Genomic DNA, 22,610 nt, shown 5'->3' on the forward strand with positions numbered 1-22,610 from the left:
GAAGCTCCACCTGAGCTGCCAAGGCTGCTGTAGAATCTACTTGGTTGACCACTCCCTGTCTTCCTAGTCAGCTCCTAGAGGATTGCCACTGATAATTGTTCATGGTCATTTCCTCTATCAAATTTTGAGCCTGCTCGGGCGTCTTACTGTTTAGCGCCCCACCTGCTGCAACATCCACCATCTGCCTCGTCGTAAGGTTCAACCCGCTGTAGAAGGTTTGAACCTGCATCCACACTGGCAATCCGTGATGTGGGCAGCATCTCAAAAGATCCTTGAACCTCTCCCATGCATCGTACATGCTTTCATCATCAAACTGCACAAAAGAAGATATGTCATTTCTAAGTTTAGCAGTGTTAACGGGAGGAAAATACTTATATAAATTTTTTCAGCCAACGCCTTCTAAGTAGTAATTGTTTGCTTTGGAAGAGATTGTAACCATCTCTTGGCTCTATCCCTCAAGGAAAATGGAAACAATCTCAGCCGAATGGCGTCATCGGTTGTTCCATTTATCTTGAATGTGTCACAAATCTCCAAAAAGTTAGAGATGTGAGCATTGGAATCCTCGCTGGGCAATCCTCCAAACTGCACGCTCTGCTGGATCATCTGGATAACATTGGCTTTTATTTCAAAGTTGTTGGCTGCGACAACAGGTCTGACTATACTAGTTTTCATCCCATCCAAAGATGGTTGAGCAAACTCGTACATCGTCCTCTAATCGTCATTGGCCTGAGGGTTAAGGTTCTCCATCGCGTTAGCTCCTTGAACCTGAACTGTAACTTCGTCCTCCTCCTCAACTACCTGTAAACGTCATCTCAATAATCTGAGAGAGCGCTCCGGGTCAAATAAGGGTGCTATGGGATCAGGGTTAGAGCTCCTGGTCATAAACTACCTGAAACCAACAACCAAACAACCACCAATCAATAAAAATAATAAAATAAATAATAAATAATAAATAAACAAACAATGACTAAATTAACACAAAAACAATTCACTCTAGTTCACCGTTACTTGATGGGCTACTAATGCAACCTACACCTAAGGCAGTGAACCTATCGATGCGGTCTAGCACAAGTAAGTATCAAGGTCGTACCCTTAGAGATCGGGTGAACCTAAATTACTACTGTTCGTTATGTTATCTAGTCTAAAATAAGGTGTGAGAAGTCTAAATTAATTAACTAATGCTTATGAATGCAAATAAAGGAACAACAACAACTGACAATCGAAAGACAACCGTAATAAAGGAGCAAACCCGAAGGGGAGCTAAGTGATGGAATTCTAAGGTTGATTTTATAAACTACCAATCTTGCTAACCGTGCCTAAATCTTGAATCGAACTCAGCTCCTCTCTCGAGCTCACCAAATTCCTAAACCTGCACTAACCTAATGGAATCTCTTCCTATCAGATTCTTACAGATTAGCATTAAGCGTGATTTAGAACTATTAAGAGTTGTTAATTCTTAATCCGACGAGTGAATTAACCTTATCTCTAAGTGTTAACTACCAGTTCTTACTATTTAATTTCCAGTTGTAATAAGCATTTCTCAATGTCAAGAAACAACCCAAAACATAATTAATTCAACGTCTCAAATTAATTGAATCAAACTTTATTACTAAAAAGTAAGAAGATTACAAAAATAGCAGATAAAAATCCAATAATTAAGCACAATCCATTAATAAAGGTGAACCCCAATGGGTTCGGCAGCCCTAGCTACTCATAATGAAAGAAACAAATACAAAAGAAAATAAATAACAAAAGAGAAAATGGAACATGTAACCCCTCTTCTCTCGAATCGAAGTGCAAATGTCGCAAGTGCCAATTCTAAAACCAGCCTCAAGTATGGATCTTGGATGTCTCGGTCAATCGTCTAGCAACTTCAATCTTTTGCTTGAATCCTCCAAATCAATCCTTTGAACTGACGTTGGTCTCCCAAAATGTCAAGAAGAGAGGTGCAGAAGTGAGGGGTCGCGCGTGTAGAGAAGTTTAAAAATCAGAAGCGGAACCTTGACGTGCGCCTACTTATAGGTAGAAGTGCCCTAGCCCATGCTATGGCCCGTGGCATGGCCCGTGCTAATATGCACAGCCCGTGCAAAGGCCTCGAATTGCGCGCTAATCAAGGAATCGACTCCGACAAACATCTAATATGCGTAAATTATCCATATAGTTTGGTTTCTGCCCGGAAATCAATCAGTTTCCCATCAATGAGTCCAAAAACCTGAAAAACTCATAAACATACCAAAGTGCGATCAAATAGGAATAAATATGACTCAAATACACGAATAAACGACTGATAAATAATCAATAAATATGCATAGAATCATCTACATCAGTAAGTAACTATATACATTACAAATAAGACTAATAAATTTTTGTTTACCTTGTCCCAAGTTAGGAAGTTGATCCACATGCAGTGCACATGAACCTGTGCCCATTCTACAAGGACACTCCTACTCGAGCCATAGCAACTCAAGCGAGGGAAAGCCCACGAAGTGCAGATGGATTGTGGGCCTACCAAAAGACTGATCTCAAGGTCCCAAACCTACAATCCAAGAATCGACATTCACAATACAAATAAAAGAAATAAAAAAAGTGAAGTTAGAGCATAACCTACGTGGATCGCATTCCAAAAGCCGTAGATCTACTTATTGCCTCAAACAGCAATGTCCATCTCATGATGCAAGTATACGAGAGTCGTAGACCCTAGTTGCTGGAGGACACCTGGTCCAAATCCCGTAGTGGGACCAAATAATGAAAGTTCAGTGCATTCCCCAAATCACTGAACAAAGTCATACCAAAGAGATACACCAGAAAAGGCTCGAGCCATCTGATCTACCTTTCAAGCATTCCGAGGCACAAAGCCCTAGTAGTGGAGAGGTATGCTCTGCTAAGTGATGCAGCGAGTGTTCTTTCATGTTGATAAGAACCCAAAAATATCAGTAATAAAGCACTCTCAACATCAGAGTGTTGATTATGGATTGCGTCATTAAATGGCACACATTGCTGGTGAAATCAATCCCTATGATGGCAGCAAATGAGAGAGAATAGAGAGTTAGCTCACCGATTGGGGTATAGAAAGTATGGATGGTATCCATTCACCTTCAAGCAAAGCATAGACAGAGGAATGGTCTGTCCTCCCAATAATCGATAGAAGCGTGGCAACAAAGCGGCGAAAGCTAGTGTCGCCAATCCTAGCTTGAACCGGGCTCGAGAGTTCATCGAAGCACTCACGAGTGCCATTGACGTTTTTGGCTAACCAGATCGACATAACATCATTCTGAAATAGCACAAGCATAGGTATGTAAACACATTGCACACCACATAAAGTCCTCAAACGAGTAAGTATTACATCAACTATTTGTAATTTTACGCTAAAACCACCTAAAAATCGCTTTTAACCTTGTACACTTTCGGTTCGGACTGTGCAGAGCTGATCGGCTTAGGATAGAGCCGAATCGACACTTCATAGAGCCGATCGGCTGTGCGCATAGCCAAATCGGCTATGTGGGTTAGGGCATAACTTATTTCTCACTTATTTCACAAAATTATATCTACTTTGGAGAAATGACGCGTGTATCTAGTATACAAGTGACAGGAACAAACTTTAGAACTAGAAAAATACGTCTTTAGGATCGAAAAAGCTCGGTGAGTGTTCAATTTTGCAAAAATGGGGATCCCTCTCCTTTCACAAAACCTAAGTCATTCTGGCGAGCAATCTATGGTGAGAACTCCTAGTTCAGTATGATCGAAGTGCGTCTTGAGAATCTCGATGATGAGGCTGCCATTTCAAAACTAGTTTAGCAAGATTGGTTAAGAAACGGGTGAGAAATCAAAGAGAAAGCAAAATGGGATTTAAGAGAAAATAAAAGACAAATGAGGATAAAGTGACTTATGAATGGATATGAAGGCTTATATAGGTACTAAAGGGAGGCAAAAGTGTCATTTAGGCCTTCGGCCTATCAAAATTATATTTTAGTCCTTGAATGGACCAAGTATTGGTTCAACTCTTCAGAAAACATATGGAAGGCTAGATTGCATCGCAAGATGGAAATTTTCGAAACAATTACAAAATTGGTCCTTGACTGGTCAAATTAGATTTTAGCCCCTAGGCAGACTAAGTGTCAATAAATCCTCCAATAAACATCAAACAAATCAGATGGCACCCCAAGGTGGGAAATTCTAACCAAAAGTACCCAGTAGTGAAAAATTACCAAATTGACCCGAAGTAGTAAATTGTTTCTTGAAATGGAAAATAGCTAGAGGAAAGTCTCAATAAATATTAAATCAGTGAGCATGGTCCATATATTAATGGATGTAGTTCCCAAATTGTTGGGCGAAGTCATCAATTCAAGCAGGTGAAATCCTCAAACCTAAGCAGGCGAAGTCCTCAAACCTAAGTAGGCAAAGTCCTCAACCTAGGCAAGCGAAGACCTCAAAACTCAAGCGGGTATGTCCCCACATCAAATCAAAAATCTTTCCCGAGCTTGAGGCGTGGCTTCTACAGCTCACAGATATCCTTTTATACCATATCCTTGATAATATGATTTGTCTCAATTTATTTAATCGCATTGTATAGTTATAAATTTTGACAAAACTAGGGGCAACTGTCAGCACCCATTTTCCAAATATAAATATCGAGAGAATTATGAAAAATCCTATTATGAAAGTTACTACCTTTCTCGAGTCTCGAGAGATGGAGGACGGGTGAATTTGAGGTTAGGGTTGAGATTAATCTAACCAAAATTACCTTTATGAAATCAATTTGGATTTTAATTGCCAAGAAAAATGAAGTTTTAGTGTCAAAATAATGATTTTCGCAAGTTTAGGGACTAAATTGTCAATATGTTTCGAACTTTTTGCTATTTAGAGCGAATCGGCTCTATACATTGTTGATTTGTGGTTTTCTTGATCTGATGTCATTTTTTGGCATTTTAATATTTCAAATGACATTCTATAAGGATTTTGTTTATAAATACGAGATCTATTTGATCTTTTCAATAATAATCTCTAAAAAACTTGAAATTTATCGATATGTTCCTAGGGTTTCCTAAACCCTAGCCCTATAAATACATGCTTAACTTTTAAGCTAAGAGGGGAGGATACCAAAAAGATTAGCAATATATGCATTTTTTTGAGAGAGAAAGATACAGAGAGTTAAGACACTAAGAAAGAACCAAAGAATCAGGAAGTCTTTTGAAGAAGAATAACATAAGCTTTTCTTCATATCCCAAGTAGCACTGAATCCTCAATTGATCTTCGATTCAACTGCGTTATCATCTCCTAAGACTCGTAGAACAACCAACTACAGTTACAACCTAAGAGTCCCCCACATCCACCATCATTCATATCATCTTCCAAAACTAGTTTTTTTATGCTTTCCTAGAAACATGATTAGGTTTTATTTTATTTTAATTGATTTATGTGTTTTATGTGATTAGAATAGCATTTTTGTGATTACATGTTAGAAAAACATTGCTCGGAATCGAATCTAATAATAAGAACATTGCTAGGAATTGAATATGATAATAAGAACATGTAGGATTTTGATTCCCCCTTTGACGATTAGTAAGATGATTAGGGTTTAGGATTAAATTCAAAATTCTTTCATATTCTTGTGGTCAAATGTTTTAGGATCACATGATCAAAAACCTAATATTTTGCCCTTTTTTGTTCACTGTTAGTTTAAATGTTCTAAGGTTTGCATGTTCTAGGGTTTCTATTCAATTTATGTTCTTTTTATGTTTCTTATTTAGTTTTCCACGTCTTAATTGATCTTTTTATCTTCTGTGCATGTGTGATTGGCTCTTCGCATCAAATCAAGGGAGAAATTGTCGAAATCACCTGCTAAAGCCCTAAAGCCGATCGGCTCAACACCCCAAAACCCTAGATTGTTTTATGTATTTGTTAAATATATTTGCGTTTTGTACTTTGTTTTATGTGTTTTTCTTTCCCTTTTTAGTTGTACGCGGGTTGTAATAGCTAGATTTATTTTCTACACTTTATTTTTTTGCTTGTTTTTGTTTACTGTATGATTAATTCAGTATAACATGACTGATTAACTAAAATTGGCAACATAGACTTAGGCCTTAAAACTGGACCTGTAATGAAATCTGTAGTATTAGCTTAATTAAGATGGTAATTGGGCTTGAACCTAAAACCCATATAGACTTAGTAAATAGACTTAGTAAGCTTTGTCATTGCTTAGTTACGATAAAATTGGGCCAGATTAGATTTAGGGTCATTGAATTGGGCCTCTCCATAAAAAGTCATTTGATGAGAAGGAGATACTAAATTTAATAAAATCTTTGGAGGTCTCGAATCAAAAAATTATTATGGGTTGTGTTGTGTGAATTTTCCTGCAGGTTGTGGACCCATTTTATAGGGAATTAGTCCATTTTATAGGGGATGTGCTACCAAATATTCGATAGAATTAATTAATTAGAATATAAAGGAATAAATGGAATTATGTTAAAATAAGATCGTAATTAAAGACTTAGAATTTGATTTTAGAGATTCAAAAATAAATGTTGGTTGAGGATTATTAGAAATAGAATTGAGATTTATTTCTAAGGTATGTTTATGTGTGAATTTTAGGGTTGTGCGTTCGGATAGCAGTCCAGAGAAAATTAACAGAAAACCTTACATGCTGTAAGTGCAGAAATATTTTAGTGTGTAGAAATATTATACTGCATTTATAAGGAATAGCCTGTTAAATACTAAAATTAAAGATAAATATACACAAATAATGAAGTTGGCTTTGGATCCATTTCTGGATTTGTGACGTAAGCTTCCTTATGGAATCGAGAAATGTCACTCATTAGAAAAAGTGTCTCGGTTACTTGGGTGGCGACTCCTATCTCCGTGCTAGTCTTTATGACTAGTTAGCCTGTTCTAAATTAGGTTGAAAAGGGTTGCAGTACCTTAGTCGCTAAAGACACTTGGGTGCACGCCCAAAACCGCCGACCCCACCTTCTGTTTCAATTGAATATAATAACTAATTTTAGTTTCTGTCTATTACTGGATACTATTGAGGCATGGACAACTGCTCCATCTCAGCCCGATGAGGGTTCTTCTAATCCTCCATCAGTTGACATGTTGTAGCTGTTTGTCGATGTTGTCGGTAGGCAGAAGAAGTAGCTCATATAAGGGCTAGGTTCAGTGGTGCCCACCTTCACCCAGCCCCATAGCTCTGGCAGCTCTAGCAACACTACCTCTGATCGGGGAGGCATTCAGACGTGAGATATGAGTAGAGCTGGATCAGGAATATGGCGCCCACATAGTAGATCTCGAGTGGACGATGCATCACATGGTTTGCATGTTTGGTGCTAGCTTCGTTCCACCACTTGCATCTACTCCTCCAGCCAATGCGCCTACAACTGCTTCCCCAAATTCTCTGGCTCAAGAGGATGACAACTCCTCATCCACTACTTTTGATTGGAAACTTTTCTATTTACCTGACTTTATTATTTTTGTACAGTATTTTGACTTTGCATTTTTTATGTATAATTATTTATATTTTTCAATTTCATAATTCTTATTTCTATTCCAATTTATAAAATATGCTAATTAATTTAAGATTTTAAAAATAATAAGTAATTTTAAAAAATTAAATTCTTGTGTTTAGTGATGACTATTAAATAAATATTTTTTAAAATAGAAAAAGATACCGACAGTTTAGTGACAGCTATTTATTAAAATAAAAAAATATAACAATGATTACCGATGGATTAGCGAAGGGAACAAAAAATAAATTTACTATTTACCAATTGATGTTTAGCGGTAGCTTCTTTTCCCGATAATTTAGCGATGACTATCGATAAATGAAGAATACGTCGCCTTCTTAGCCATGCATTTAGCAAAGACTGACTTAGGCTATGGCAACAACACATGTCGTCGCTATGCTATCACTAAAATGCTTTACCAATGCACTTAACATATTTACTCATGGAAACGTCCATCGCTAAACACTATAACTTTTATAGTGGAAGCATTACTAACAATTGACTTATTAGTAGAATCTATAGATAAAACAAATGTCTATTGAGGATAACAAAGTTGATCCTCTAACAAAGTTATTTGACTTAATAAGAATATGATCATCATAAGAAAGAGTTCGGCATTTGATACCATAATGATTGGCTTTAATAGTGCTTTAGTGCTAGTGAGATATTGTTAGAGTATGCCCTAAAGAGAAGGAGTTGTCAGATGTTCTATGTTAATTTATACATCATATTGATGGCATACAATTATACTAAAGGCATTGTTCAACTTTTAATGGTACGAGTAGTCATGGTATTATCAAGGAATAATCTAGAACGTTAGAGATGAACACCATAAAATATAAACACAAATGTAAGAGAAATTATAAATCGAGTTTATAATGATGAGGTTCTCCTTACATATATTCCTAAACATTGTTTATAGTAAATGTCTGATCAAGAATTAGATATTGATTGTTGTATATTGATCAAATGCTTGAGACTACCATAATGTGTTATCACTTACTTATGAAGTAAGTAATATGTCCCACAAGGTTGAGGAATATGGATTTCAAGATAAACATATGGGTGCTTGTTATAAGAAAAAGTTCACTGAATATAACTATTATTGCCTAACTTCTTCTCCTCTGTTATATAAGTCTAGTAGAGTGAACCTTGAGTAACAAAGGAAAGAAAGCTCCGAAAGGTACCTAAGGATAACGTAAACCTCAGGAGTGGATCGTAGAGACAGAACGAATACTTAAAAAACCCTTAAAACACGAAATTGAAGCCTAAGAACCTAACCCAACTCAAAACCCTAAATTATCTTCCTTAATTCCATGAGTCAGGCTAAGCCCATATGGAGTAAGGCTAAGTTAAGCCCACGTGACTTAGGCAATTACCCAAGTGGGCTTAGGCTCTAAAATGCTATTAACCTAAAATTTAGTGCTTTTAACGGCTAGAATAACCTAGGGATGTGTTGCCAATCACCAACCACCTCTCTAAACCCTTAAAAGTCCTCACTTTATCATATATGACCATTATATTCTCTACCGAAAAACCCTAGCCATAACCCACAACTTCAAGAATACACTCAATATTCCATATATTCCATCCATGTTTTCCCCCTCTCGACACAAGAAAAAACCCAAGAAGCTTTCTCATTTACCTTTTTTCCATATACTTGCATACTTTAACCCTCATTAATTGTTCAGCACCCTTTAAACGAATTTAGATATCGAGGGAAAAATGGAAAACCCTATATGATGAAAGTTACTACCTTCTTGGGTCTCAAGAGCTGAAGGACAGGCGAATCCGAGGCTAAGGTCGAGGTTAATCCAGGTGGAATTACCCTTTTGAAATCAATTTGGACCTAATTGTTAAAAAATTAAATTTGAGGGTCAAAATGGTAGTTTTATAAATTTAGGGGCCTAATCATAATTTTCAAAGCTCCCTCTATATAGAGCCAACCGGCTTTGTCTAGAGCTGATCAACTCTACACAGAGGCGATTAGGATTTTTGCGCTCCGACATCGTTTTTCGTGACGATTTTACGTCTCGATATAGATTCTAGAAATTTCCTTGATGATAATCATCATTTTTATCAATAATTATTTAGATTATAAAAATATAATGGAATATTTATCGATATTCCTAAAAATCTATCTCTATAAATATAAATAGGTGTTTAGGATTTTGGAAGAGGATCAAGAACTGAAAATTGGCAGTAAGTGAAATCCACACTTAAGAGACAATGAGAGAGAAAATCCAAAGAGAAAAGAAAGAAAAATACTGTCGATCTTGTTTGACATTAGAGGATCCAAGTCACTAAGAAAGAACAATTTTAGGAAACAAGTCACTAAAGAAAGAACCTATTTTTGGAAACTATTTCTAATCGAAAGAAGGTTTCTCTAACCAAGATCTAGCACTGGATTCCTATTCGTTCATCGATTCTACTGCATCCTCATCACCTGAGACTTGCAGATCCAACATCCACGGTGACAACTTGAGGGTTTCTTCAATCATACATTCACTATCATCATAAAATCGGTTCTTTTTTTTATTATTTGTTTTTAGAAATATGATTAGGATTTTGATATATGATAAGCATGATTAAATTAGGATTTTTGATGAATATGCATGATTATTAGATTTGATTCTAATAATAAGAACTTAGGATTTCGAAATATGATATTTTGCCAATTAGGGTTTTAGATCTAATTAGAAACATGCTGTAGGATTAATATTTAGATTTCTTTTTCAATTATGATTAGGTAATTAAGCCTATTAAATATGATGTTCTTGATTGATTCTGCCATCTGTTAATTTACTACACTTAGGGTTTTTGTCAATTTAGGGTTTTGATTGTTTAATTGACTTCTGTCACTTTCATTTTTAATGTTTTTATCTTATTTTTCTTTTATTCTAATCAATCTTAATGTCTATGCATGCAAAATTCAGATCTAGGGATGCAAAATTGTACTAATGACCGATGAAAATCAACCTGAAAACCCTAGAGCCAATCGGCTTAATGCAGAGCCAATTGGCTCTGCGTTAACCCGATCGGCTCTATGTCCACATAGACCTGATCGGTTGTTCAAGCCAGCCTCCATTTTTCTTTTTTTTTGGTGATTTTTAATGTATTTTGGCTTATGTATAGTTTTTTTAGTCTTTTCCTTTTCACAATCGTAGTTGTAAGCAGGTTGTGATAATTAGGTTTTACTTTTTGCTTTATTTTGTTTACTATATGTTAATTAAATATGTGTTTACATGATTGATTAATTAAAATGGGCTACATAGACTTAAGACTAAAAACTGATCCAATATGAATTTGGTAGTCTAATAGGCTAATCAACTTTAACTATGCCTAAAACCCTAAAATCTAAGTAGACTTAGCGGGCTTTATCATGCTTAGTTAGGGCTTAGACTTAATTAGAATTAGGATCACACTAAATAAGCCTCATCATAATAAGTTTTCCATTAGGTCTAAAGGCTAGAAATCAAAAGCATAACGTGTAATTGAGCTAGACTAGGTGGGCTATATTGATTAGTAAATTAGGATAACTATTCTAATATGGGCTGGGCTTGAACAAAAATAGGCTAGACTTAGGTGTATTATATGTATTATTTATGCTTGTGTATAAATTACTTGCATTAAAAGGAATAATTTGTTAAACAATACAATTAAAGACTAATATACACAAATAAGGAAGTTGGCTTCCGGATCCATCTCTGGACTCTGTGGCGTAAGCTTCCTTATGGAATCTGAAAAACGCCACTCATTAGTAAATGTGCCCCTATGATTACCCAGGTGGCGACTCCCATCTCCGCACTCTCAGTGACTAGTTAGCATATTCCCAACTACATTGAAAAGCCTTATAGTGTCGTAGTCGCTAAAGACACTTGGGTGCGCGCCTGAAACCGTTGCCTATAGTGGCAACTTCGCTGGGGATAAGAGAAGCTGATTCCAATGTATGTTTGTTTTTAATTTTATTATTTAACAGATTATTCTTGCATCACTATACTTTCGCACACTGTACACATTGGTCCCTATAGCCCTATGGCGTTGGCTAGCGAATCTTTGGTTCCACTCGAATCCTAGAATTGCAACACTAGCTACCATTACTCACAAGTAATGAGTGTATTTTCCATCATTGCATGGACATTTGAGTAGGGAAACGAGCCAAGGAAGAACACCTTTTGCTTGTGGGAGCCTTTTATCATTACCCAAGACTCAGCCCATGGTAATGACAATAGTATTCTCTTATAGGTACCTTGTTGCTTGCTATATGAGATGTTTCTCCTTGTAAGTATCGTAAGCCCAAGTATTGAAAGGCCTTGGCCCATAAATGTGGAACCAGGCTTCCAGCGCAAAATATACAAGCTTTCATGCTTACATTGAGAGACATCGCTTTTTTTATTTAAATATGATTTAAGAGCTTATGCCATACTAAGAGGGAAACTACCCTTGCCACCAATGAACCTATGAATGGTCTGACCTCTCGGCTTAACAAGATGCAAGGTATGTTGGAAATCAAAGGTTTGGACCTAACCTATGATTTTGAAGAGTTGGTTTCGATGCGGGAAGACAAGCTGCCTGCGAAGTTTAGAATGCCCGAGATGAACAAGTTCAACGTACTGGTGACCTAAAGGTTCATCTGAAGCAATATGTAACAATCATGGGAAATACTCAGCTGAGTAGGACCTAAATTATCAAGCTGTTTATGTTATCACTTGAAGGAACCGCTGTTAACTAGTACCACGGTCTAGAAAAATCTGCCAAAGCTGAATGGCTCGATTTGTGCAATTCCTTTGTCAAGCAGTATGATTACAACAGTCATTTCAAAGTGTCAATCAGGGATCTCCAATCCAATAAGCAATATCGAAATGAGTCCTCTGATTTCTAGACCATATAGAGGAATAAGACTGGTTTGATGAAGAATAAGCCTTCTAAAATGGTCCTAGTTCGTATGGTGGTCCGTAACGTCCTTCCAAGATGGGTTTAAAGGTTGTAGATGATGAGCCATAAAACCTTCATGGACTTGTACGATGATGGGCTATAGGTCAAGGAGATAGAGAATGACAAAAGAAAGACCGTGAGAACCAGTAGAATGGCAAACTACCAGGCTGGAAGGAGTAAGACCCTGGATGTCAATGTTGTGCAACAACCGAGGAAGTTCTCCAACTTCAAGCAACTTCTCTCTAAGAGCTTTGAGAGATTGGTTTAAAATGACATGCTCTAACCTACCACCCTAAAGAACCTACCGAACCCAAACACACCCGGATTACAATCCCAAAACTTATTGTATGTTCCATCAAGCACCTGGTCACTATACTGATAACTGCATCCGGCTGAAACACGAAATCCAGGACCTTATTAACACCGAAAAGCTCACTGACCCAGACCAACCCAGTACCAAAAGGAACCCCTTACCAAACTACAACAACACACCACCCCAAAACTAAGTGCCCATGATCAACCTTGATTTTAATGAAGAGGAGATCATGAACTCTTTCATAGACATACCTCAAACCAAACCAAATAGCCGAAAAAGCACCTTCACCAAACTGGGGGCACCATATCCGTGGTGTCTCGACACTTGAAATGGAGCAGGAAGCTTAAGCCCCAATCACTGAAAGATTGTCTTAGTCCTCAAAATGGCTAGTATTGTGGGTATCATTAGGCTTTCGGACATGTGACGGACTAGTGCAACCATCTCAAGTACGAGGTTCAGGACTTAATCGACTTTAAAGAATGGGAGGTTGAGCAACTTCCTCAATATTAGTGCAAAGACTTGCTTGGGTAGCCCTTTGGCAAATAAGACTTTAAGGTCCGATATTTGAGGCCACCCTTAATCAGATTGAGAATATTGCGCCAAGTGGTTAGGGATCAGATGACGATCAAGCCACTTGTGAGCCTAGTCTCCTAGAGGTTTGGAAAGAAGGGGAAAGAAAGTCGATCATGGCTATCAACATTTGGTATAGTACTGAGGATGAAAGTGAAGTTCAAGACATCAAGGCCAAAGATATATGGGCAGATAGTGATTCCGAGATTTAACCAATAGATAAGAGTAAGGAAGCTAGGGTACAAGAGTTGAAGCAAGAAAAGTAAGCACCTAAAATTGGGGATGTCATGTTGCTAGAACTGTGGAGAAAGAATAAAAAGATAGTTGATGTTTGGGAACTGCTGATGCATAGAAAAGCTCTGATCCAAGCCTTATCTACTGTAAGTGTTAGCATAATAGCTATCTCTAAGAAGATAGTCAAAACGGTAACTAACAAGACCACCAACATTATCACTTTCTCGGATGAAGACCTACTACTCAAGGGAAGAGACCACAATAAGGCCCTCTATATAGCAATAAAAGTAGAAAGGAAGAGAACCCTATATGTGATGGTTGATGATGGGTCAACTATCAACATATGTCCTTCTCGCATACTCCATAAACTAGGGATGACTGCGAAGGATATGAAACCATCAGACATGGTCATAAGGGCTTATGATGAGACCGAAAGAGATGTTTTCAGCACTGGTGAAGATGGGTGCTCTTGATTCTTGGGTGAGTTCACTGTCTTGGACATCCTGATAACTTTTGCACTGTTATTTGAAAGGCCATGGTTCCATGCCCTAGGAGGAGTCCCTTCCACAGTACATCAGAAGGTAAAATTCTCTCATGAAGGGGAGATTATCATCATCAATGCCACAGGTGGTAAGGTTGCCTCAATAATCCAAGAAGTTGTCAAAGAGGTGGACGCCCCTATTAGATTTTAAGTGGTTGTTCTCTATAAGGACTACATGGATCCTAAATTAGCCAGCATGTTTAAGAAAATGAACTTCATGCTTAGAATGGGGCTGGGGAAGAATCAGCAGGGTATTGCGGAGCTGCCAGACTTCAAAGATCAGAAGATCCGACGAGGTTTTGGGGTATTCTAAAGAAGAAGACGAGGTCAAACCAAAGGGCAAGACTCTAAAAGATGTGTTCATCCAAGAGTACAAGCCCTACTCTAGGGAGCCCAAACCTATTAGTGTAGCTAGGACTGAGGTACTAAGGTTTAAGATTTTCAACAACCTAATTGTCGACAGGATGGTCGAGCTGAGTATCAAGAAAGTCGGTGAAAAGATCACCACTAAGATAGTAGAGCTGAAGCTAGAAGAGCCTATCGTTCAGCCAAAAAGGATAAGCCAAGAGGAACTAGCTGCTCTTATTGAAAATAATATCATTGATGTATTTTACGATCATGTAATAACATTCGACATTTATGAGGATGATGTTTCTTTTCTCTTTAAGATTAATGATATGAATGATTTTGCTTACTTGTGTGATGTTTTTCCTAATGGTAGTGTACATTTTGATAATCATGAAATTACATGTTTGACATCAATTCTATACAAGTTGATTCATTTAATTTAGGCATATATGCAAATTTGTGAAATATTATGATAGCTCATGATATAACTCCTTGAGAGAGGAGAGAATTTGAGAAAATAATAGAAAAAAGAAAAATGGTATATGCTTGGTCCTATGACGGCATGCCAAGTCTAGACAGGAAAATAGTAGAGCACCATATCCTGACTCATCCGCATATCAAGCCGGTCAAGTAGAAGATGAGAAGACTAAGATTAGAATGGGCAAAGAAGATACGAGAAGATGTAGCTAAGCAGGTTAAGGCTAATTTCCTCGATGTGATTGACTACCCCGAATATTTGGCTAACATAGTTCCAGTCTCGAAGAAGGATGGTAAGGTATGAATGTATGTGGATTACCGTGACTTAAATAAAGCATGCCCAAAAGATGACATTCCTCTTCCCCATAGAGATGTGATAGTCGATAGTGCTATTTCGAATGCAATATACTACTTTACAAATGGGTTCTCTAGGTACAACTAGATCATGATGGCAGTAGTGGACAAGCTGAGGACGTCTTTTATCACCAAATGGGAGACATACTGCAACAAGGTTATGCTTATTGGACTAGAGAACACGGGGGCAACTTATTAAAGAGCAGCCACTACCTTGTTTCACAACATGATGCATAAGGAGGTGGAGATTTATGTTGATAATATGATGATAAAGTCTGAAAGAAAAGAATGGCACTTTCAAGCTCTTGATAAGTTCTTAGAATGAGTGGAAAGGTATTACCTGAGACTCAACTCGGAGAAGATTGTGTTCAAAGTTACATCGGGGAAGTTGTTAGGGCACATAGTGAGTCAGCAAGGTATTGAGATTGATCTAAATAAGGTCAAAGCCATTCAAGAGATGCCAGCATCAAAGATGAAGAAAGAAGTCAGAGACGCTTGCAATACATCAGCAGATTCATTTTGAAACTTATAATGGTCTGTGATCCTATCTTTAAGCTTTTATGAAAGCATCAGCTTATTGTGTGAGATGAACATTGTTAGAAGGCCTTCGAACAGAATCAAGGAGTATTTGATGAAGCCGCTGGTACTCAAGCCGCTGATTCTTTACTTGGCCTTGGAAGAGGAAGCTATAGGGGCAATGGTGCCACAGTGTGGATCTAATGATGTAGAACATGCGGTTTATTATCTCAATAAGAAGTTGCTGCCTTACAAGTCGAAATACAACCTCATGGAAAAGACATGCCTATCCATGATATGGGCTACCAAAAAGTTGAGGCATTACTTTTAGTCTTATAAGGTGCAAGAAATTTCAAAAATAGATCCTTTGAAGTACTTATTTGAGACTCCATCTCTTAAAGGAAAGCTGGCTAGATGCCTGGTGCTCCTAATAAAGTTTGACATTGAGTACATCATTAAGAAGGTAGTTAAGGGTAGGACTATAGCTGAGTTTCTAGCCCATAACACAATCGAGGGAGACAACCGTTGGGATCTCAAATTTCCTAATGAGAATCTAGGGGCAATCGAGATCCAAGAATGAAAGATGTACTTTGCTGGAGCAATGAACGCAAGAGGTGTAAGTTTAGGAGTAGTTTTAATCACGCTACAAAGGGAGATGCTACCAATGGCAAAAAGATTAGACTCTAAAGTGACCAATAACATGGCGGAATATGAAGCATGTTCATTTGGATTAGAAGCTATCGTGCTAGCAGAAGCTAAGCATTTGATGGTCTACGGAGACCCCATGCTGGTAATTCAATAAGCCCTCAAGGAATGGGAAATAAAAGAAGAGAGGTTGAAGTCGTACGTCAACTATCTCAGGACCATAGTGTGGAACTTCTCCAAGTGTTCCTTTATACACTTGCCTCGGGACAAGAATTAGATGGCGGATTGATGTGCATAATTTTACACATATTTACTTGCATATTATTATGTATTTTCTTAGCAACTATTGTGCTTCTATTCCAAGATCACCTGTGTTTTGTGTTCTTTTGCATTTCAAGAGAATTTATAGGACCATCATCAGTATTTGAGCAATTATAGATCAATACATGCGAAAACGGACGGGAATTCATCAAGATTGGATAAGAGCTCGTAGTGCATACATTGAGCACGGCCTAGGTTAAGGCCATGCTGATCAGCAGGGCCTGGACTCTAGCCGTGACCAACCATTGGCTTTTGATCCTTGAAATTGGCATTTTGGGCATGATTTCCAAGGCCACCACGGCCTCCAGCACGGCCCATGGTGGCTCAGCACCAGCGGGGTGGACGCCATAAAGAAACCCTAATTGGTGAGATTCGAAGCTTCAGCACAGCCTAGACTCCAGCCGTGCTGAGACAAATATATATAGAAAACTATTTCTAGAGCTAGGAAAGCAAGGAGCGAGAGAGACCCCCGGTGGCTGGTTCGGTTTTTGCATAGTGCTAAATTCGGGAGAGAGTTGCAGAGAGGAAGAATCCCGGAATAGCAAGGTTTCGAATGCAAAACAGTAGTGGAGAATTCAAGAGGCAATTGGGGAGATCAATCGTAGTGCAGATCCAGATTTGGAGCTGGTCATCCAATTCAAGAGAAAAGGGTGTACATGTCTCATTTTTGTTATTCTTTCATTGTAATTGATTTCCTAGTTGTTTTAAACATGAACATGTGTAGCTAGATTGATTAAATCCATTAGGATTTCCTTACTATATTGGCTTAGTATTAAATTGTTGGATTGCTTGAGTTTAGTTTTGTATCCTTCTTGCTTTCAGTATTAATAAGATGATGCATTATTCATGACACATTGTGAATTGTGATGTTTAGATTGCTTTATGTGATTGAGAAATCCATTTGGTGATTGGAATTTTGAATAGCAAGAACTGGTTAATAATCACTTAGAGATAAGGATAATTAACTAGCTGGATTAAGAATTAACAAAGCTTAATAGAGGCGGATTAAAGCTTATGCTAATTTAAGAATCAATCGTTAGGAAGAGATTCCAACTTTAGGTTCTTGAGTTAGGAATTCGGTGAGCTCGATAGAGAAACCGAATTCAGTTAAAAATTATGCTAGTTGGCAATCAAATAAAAGATAACAGATTGATGAGTCCAATTATGCTACCCATGGATGAATTCTTAACTGAATTCGGTTTCTCTCTCGAGCTCACCGAATTCCTAAACTCAAGAACCTAAAGTTGGAATCTCTTCCTAACGATTGATTCTTAAATTAGCATTAAGCTTTAATCCACCTCTATTAAGCTTTGTTAATTCTTAATCTGGCTTGTTAATTATCCTTATCTCTAAGTGATTATTAACCAGTTCTTGCTATTCAAAATTCCAATCGCCAAATGGATTTCTCAATCACATAAAGCAATCTAAACATCACAATTCACAACGTCTTATGAATAATGCACCATCTTATTAATACTGAAAGTAAGAAGGTTACAAAACTAAACTCAAGCAATCCAACAATTTAATACTAAGCCAACATAGTAAGAAAATCCCAATGGATTTAATCGTTCTAGCTACACATGTTCTGTTTAAAACAACTAGGAAATTAATTACAATGAGAGAATAACAAAAATGAGACATGTACACCCTTTTCTCTCGAAGTGGATGAACAGCTCCAAATCTGGATATGCATTATGATTGATCTCCCCAATTGCCTCTTGAATTGCTCTACTACTGTTTTGCATTTGGAACCTTGCGATTTCGGGATTCTTCCTCTCTACAACTCTCTCCCAAACTCAGCACTATGCAAAAACCGAACCAGCGGCCGGGGCTCTCTCTCGCTCCTTGCTTTCCTAGCTCTAGAAATAGTTTTCCATATATATTTGTCTCAAAGACGGCCGTGGTCATGGCAGTCTTTGGTCGTCTGACGGGCCAGAGTCCGGACCGTCTTTGAAGCTTCCTGATCTCACCAATTAAGGTTTCTTCATGGCCATGCCCCCGCCGGTGCTGAGCCACCATGGGCCGTACTGAAGGCTGTGGTGGCCTTGGAAACCATGCTCAAAATGCCAATTTCAAGGATCAAAAGCCAATGGTTGGTCACGGCGAGAGTCCAAGCCGTGCTGATCAGCAGGCCTTGACCTAGGCCGTGCTCAATGTATGCACTGCGAGCTCTTGTCCGATCTTGATGAATTCCCGTCCGTTTTCGCATGTATTGATCTATAATTGCTCAAATACTGATGATGGTCCTATAAATTCTCCTGAAATGCAAAAGTGATCTTGGAATAGAAGCACAATAGTTGCTAAGAAAATACGCAATAATATGCAAGCAAATATGTGTAAAAACTATGCACATCATGGATGCGCTAACTACTCTATTGTCTATATGAGTCAATCTCTCATAGCTTTCAATGAAACCTTTTTTGATCGTGACACCTTGTTATCAAGGGGATCAGATAATGCAAGTTCAGATAGGACCATGATAGAAGCCATGGTTCTACGATCTAAAGAAGTTCATAGAAAGCAGGGTGTATTTGGAAGAAGAGACTGCCAAGGAAAGGTACACGTCGCAGATTCAAGCTAGAAACTACATCAGCCATGAGGGAGTCTTGTATAGAAGAATGGCGTCCGGTTTACAACTCTGATGTGTAACTAAAGCATAAGCTCAAGTATTGATGGAGGAAATACATAAAGGAGTATGTAGGCCTTATATGAGTGGCATAATGCTAACTAGGAAGATCATGCGGCAAGGTTATTACTAGTTGACAATGAAGAAGGATTGCATAGCGCTAGTAAGGAGATGTCGTGAATGCCAGTTGTGCAGTAACTTGAGTCACATGCCTCTAACCGAGTTGCACAACTTAACGTCTCCTTGACCTTTTATAGCTTGGGGAATCGACATCATCAGAGAAACAAAGCCTCTTTCAAATGGCCACAGGTTCATATTCGTAACAATCGACTGCTTCTCGAAATGGGTCGAAGCTGAGTTATTCATTGATGTGCGTAAAATACAAACATCTAAATGGGGTTTTTAAGGCTGATTTTATGTACATTTGGATGTGAATTGGTCCTAACACTCACCCTATGCATCTATTTGTGTGCATTAGGTCTAGAACAAGTCAAAGAATGATAAAAGGAAGAATTGGAGTAGAATTGGACGTCAAAATTGCTGAAACAAGTCAAGTTCGCGCATGAGGAAGCTAAACACGGCCGTGTTGGTTTTAACATTGGTCGTGTTCCCAACACGGGCACCAAAACGGGGTGTGTAGGGTGCATTTGACAACAAGAAAAAGAAGCGTTAAGGAGCACGACCACAGAGAGTAACACGTCCATCAGCACGGGGCCGTGTTCCCAACATGCCCACTAATACCAGGCTGTGTTCCCAACACCGGCATCAACACGACCATGTTCCTGGCAGCTGGACGAATTAATTTAAAAAGAAAGAAAAGAGGAAAATAGGAAGCAAGGAGGGTTAGAACGTCCCAAACTCATCTTTTTCTCTCTCTAAGGGTTTTCTGAGCTCGAACTAAGGAAAAAGGAGACTTGGACCAAGGTTTCATTTGGATTCTCTTCGAATATCGAAGATTGGCGAGGATAGTCGATTGGTTTCAATCCGAGTAAGAGGAACAAGAATCGATCCAAGATTGGACAAGAGGAATTGGAGCTGTTTACTCTCATCCAAGGGTGTATTCGAGTTTTTCTACCTTTACTCATTTTTGTAATTGAATTCTTATGGGTTTTGATAATGAACATGATTAGCTAAACTTGTTAACCCATTGGGGTTCTTTATCTAGGGATTTTTTGTACTTAACTTTTGAATTGAATGTATTGATTGTCAATATTGGTTTGCAATGGAAGTGCTTATAGATTTGTTCTTCATATCTTGTTGAATGATTTTTGAAATTTGAATGTTCTTGAGAAAGACATTTAGGTTTGGATTGTCCTTTGCAACCTAGAATTGAATTCACCTAGAGATGGGGTGTTCGTTCTACCGGATTGAGAATTAACAACTCTCAATAGTGTTAAATGGTACATAACGCTAATTTGGATAATTAGAGTTAGGAAGAGATTTCTACCTAATTAATCTAAGTTAAGATGTTAGTGTCCTTGAGAAAGGCATTAATTGCATAGAGATTTCCCCACGAAAATTGAATTCAATCAATCAATTCCACCTTTAGTTTCCATTCCCTAGAGACAAGAATTCCCAAGGGGTTATTCCTTTACTTGAATTAATCCTTCCCTAGTAGCCGTAGTTAGACAATAATTAGAGTAGCTATTAGTTAATTTAGGAATTATTCATCAACGCCATTTTTTTAGATTAGATAACAGAGAAGATTGAGTAGGTTTAGGTTCACACGTTCTTTGGGGAATACGACACTTGGTACACGCCGTTAGCTATACTCCACCGATAGGTACACTACCTTAGGTCGTAGTCTTGCTTTAAGATTTATCACTATCAAGTTTTTAGCGCCATTACCGGAGAACAGTTTTCTGTGAACTAAATTGAAATTTTGATATTTGTTAGTCTAGTCATTTCTCTTTTTGTTTATAGTTTGTTTTCTGTGTATAGTTTTTTGTTCTTATTTTGTTTGTTGGTGTTGTTGTTCTTTTTTGTGCTTAGGTAGTTTATGACCAGAAGCTCTAATCTTGATCTTATAGAACCTTTACCTGAACCCGAGCGCTCTCTTAGATTGCTAAGGAGGCGTTTGTAGACAGTAGAGGAGGAGATTAGAGTAGAGATTCCTGTTCTTGGAACTAGTGAGATGGAGAACCATAATGCAAATGGAGGTGATGGAGATAGGACCATGTACGAGTTTGCTAGGCCCTCTCTAGCAGAGACGCAAACTGGGATAGTGAGGCCTCCCATGGCGGCCAATAATTTTGAAATAAAGCCGAATGTAATCTAGATGATCCAAAATACGGTGCAATTTGGAGGATTGGCGAGCGAAGATCCGAACGAGCATATCGCCAACTTCTTGGAGATATGTGATACCTTTAAGATTAATGAAACAACCGATGATGCCATACGGTTGAGGCTGTTTCCTTTCTCTTTGAGGGATAGAGCGAAAAGATGGCTACAGTCCTTGCCACCGAAAATGATCACTACCTGGAATTCTTTGGCTGAAAAATTCTTAAAAAAATATTTTCCTCCTGCTAAGATTGCTCAAATGCGAAATAACATATCTTCTTTTGTGCAGGGTGAAGGAGAATCGATGTACGAAGCCTGGGAGCGCTTCAAGGACTTGTTAAAGTGTTGCCCACACCATGGTCTTCCTCTCTGGATGCAAGTGCAGACATTCTATAGTGGCATGAATACGGCCACTAGACAAATGGTAGATGCAGCTACAAGGGGAGCTATCAATAGCAAAACACCTGAGCAAGCCCAGGATTTGATAGAAGAGATGGCCACCAACACTTATCAGTGGCAAACTCCATGGGCTAGAGGTCCAAAGCTCGCTGTATATCGGGATGCGGCAGATCCTACAGCAGCCTTGGCGGCACAAGTAGAGCTACTTTCTAAAAACATAGAACAACTTGGCTTACCCAAGAAATCACCTAATGTGAATTCTATGGTGGACCGCATTACAGCGCCAATTGTAATGCGGGAGGTATGTTTGCATCTTCTATGCCTACTAATGTTTCTAATGTTGAGCATGTTGATTATATAGGTAGGCAACAGAATGATCTCTACAACAGTACATACAACCCAGGGTGGAAGAATCATCCTAATTTTGGATGGAGGAATTCTAATAACCAAGGTCCACCAGGATATCAGAGGTTGCATCAGCAGCAACCTATGCATTTTGTTCCCCATCAACTAGGAGGTAGTCAAGAGAAGAAGCCTAGCTTGGAAGAGTTG

At 38.2% G+C, this 22,610-nt stretch overlaps 2 non-coding genes across 2 annotated transcripts; one reads left to right on the plus strand and one right to left on the minus strand.

Annotated features, from left to right (window-relative positions):
* Positions 1-239: 239 nt before the first annotated feature.
* LOC112534002 lies at positions 240-346 on the plus strand. Its single transcript, XR_003078321.1, has one exon. It is a non-coding gene; the product is annotated as a small nucleolar RNA R71 (small nucleolar RNA).
* A 21,570-nt stretch (positions 347-21,916) lies between these two features.
* LOC112533987 lies at positions 21,917-22,022 on the minus strand. Its single transcript, XR_003078310.2, has one exon. It is a non-coding gene; the product is annotated as a small nucleolar RNA R71 (small nucleolar RNA).
* Between the last annotated feature and the right edge of the window lie 588 nt (positions 22,023-22,610).

The sequence above is a fragment of the Ricinus communis genome, chromosome 4, assembly GCF_019578655.1.
Source record: "Ricinus communis isolate WT05 ecotype wild-type chromosome 4, ASM1957865v1, whole genome shotgun sequence".
In the NCBI taxonomy this organism is placed as follows: domain Eukaryota; kingdom Viridiplantae; phylum Streptophyta; class Magnoliopsida; order Malpighiales; family Euphorbiaceae; genus Ricinus; species Ricinus communis.